General features: G+C 44.9%; 1 pseudogene; it reads left to right on the plus strand.

The window, feature by feature from the left end:
* Positions 1 to 721: 721 nt before the first annotated feature.
* Positions 722 to 790, plus strand: LOC111550148 (annotated as a pseudogene).
* Positions 791 to 2166: the final 1376 nt, after the last annotated feature.

Raw genomic sequence — 2166 nt, forward strand, 5'->3', positions numbered from 1 at the left:
TGAGAGTGCATAAGAGGAGAGATGAGCAGAGATGGCAATGACCAAAGATAATCAGGACTTCTAGGATGGAAGAGAGATTGGGAGGTAGGAGCAGGAAGGCAAATTCAGATCCCATAAAGAATCAGTTGTCCTTCCAAGAGGTTCTCAGCCCAGTGAAGTTCCAGATCTCTTTCCATTCTTGGGAAAGAGTAGCAGTCTCTGGTGGAAGGAATATCCCCTACTTCCTAGGAAAATTTATTCATGACCTGGTCTGGTAGTATTCCCTACTTCTTGGGAAGATTTACTCATGACCTTCCATGGCAGGGTGGAGTTGGGGTTTTGGTTGCTGCCATGCCTGTTCCTTTCCAGTGTCTCTTTTGCTTATCTGAGGTAATGCAAAAACTTTAAACTGATACCTGTTGGTGTAATGGGAGTGCCTTTAATTTATATCAACCTTTCAACTACCTTAATGTTTGGTTTTTGCTAGTCAATTCCATGCACATCTTATTCTCAAATGCTCTTATATGTGTAGACCTAACTGTCCTATTGTGAATCCCCTGTCTATTAGATACCCAGAGGCATGATCCAGCCAGGTCACTCAAGAGTGGCTCAGCAACTCAGCAGACAGGATGTAGTCAAAGGGATGGTCAAGTCCCTGGTTCCACCTCCAGGGTCAGCAACAAGAAAGGTGTCTGATCAGAGAGAAAGAGTCAGAAAAGCAAGAAGCAAATGTATTATAATAAAATGTTACAGCTCTTTTAGAATTTATCTAGCAGGTTTTCTGATTACTATGAGAGAAGGGGGAACCACCGCGGATTTGGAATATAGTAAGATGGGGATATATTTATTCTCTTAGTAGCTGGTGCAAAGATTCCTCTTTGGGGGAAAGGTGTCTTTGTAAAATTACTTCAGGGGCAAACATGGGGAAGACTGTAAACATTGTGTTTGGGTGCAGAAGTCCTTAAACTTTAGCATGCAGCAGAAACCCTGGGGGTTGCTAAAACTCAGATGTGCTGGTCAGCACACCTTCAGAATTTCTCACTCAGAAGACCTGGGGTAGAGCTTGAGAGTTTGCATTTCTAACACACTCCTGGGTGGTGATAATGTTGCAGGTTCAGAAACCACATTTTGAGAACTACTGACTTTAAAAAAAGAAGACACTACCTGAATAACTGAAGAGAAGAATCTGGGGTTGCACTTGTATTAGCCCATTCTCACGCTGCCATAAGGACATGCCTGAGACTGGGTAATTTATAAAGGAAAGAGGTTTATTAACTAACAGTTCCACATAGCTGGAAACTTATGATCGTGGTGGAAGAGGAAGTAAACACGTCCTTCTTCACATGATGGCAGGAAGGAGAAGTGCCAAGCAAAAGGGAGAAAATCTCCTTATAAAACCATTAGATCTTGTGAGAACTCACTGTCACGAGAACAGCAGCATAGGGATAATTGCCCCCATGATTCTTATGCCCCCATGATTCAATTACCCCCCACAATGTCCCTCCCATGACACATGGGGATTTTGGGGAACTACAATTCAAGATGAGATTTGGGTGGGGACACAGCCAAACCATATCATTCTACTCCTGGCCCCTCCCAGATAACTTGTCCTTACATTTCAAAACACAATCTGTCTGCCTTCCCAACAGTCCCCCAAAGTTTTTTTTTTATTTTAATTTTTGAGACAGTGGGGACTCTGTGTGGGGGCTCCAACCCTACATTTCTTTTCTGCACTTCCCTAGCAGAGGTTCTCTATGAGGGCTCCACCTCTGCAGCAGACTTCTGCCTAAACATGCAGGCATTCCTATACATTCTCTGAAATCTAGGCAGAGGTTCCCAAACCTCAGTTCTTGTCTTCTGCACACCTGCAGGCTGAACACCACATGGAAGCTGCCAAGGTGTGGGGCTTGCATCCTCTGAAGCAATGGCCTGAGCTATACATTGGCTCCTTTTAGCCAAAGCTAGAGCTGAAGCAGCTGGGAGGCAGGGCACCATGTCTCGAGGCTGCACAGAGCAGGGGTCCCTGGGCCCTGGGAAACCATTTTTCTCTCCTAAGCCTCAAGGCCTGTGATGGGAGGGGCTGCCACAAGTATCTCTGACATGCCCTGAAGACATTTTCCCCATTGCCTTGGTGATTAACATTTGGCTTCTTATTACTTATGCAAACTTCTGCAGCTGGCCTGAATG

This window comes from Piliocolobus tephrosceles, chromosome 2 (assembly GCF_002776525.5).
Source record: "Piliocolobus tephrosceles isolate RC106 chromosome 2, ASM277652v3, whole genome shotgun sequence".
NCBI lineage: Eukaryota > Metazoa > Chordata > Mammalia > Primates > Cercopithecidae > Piliocolobus > Piliocolobus tephrosceles.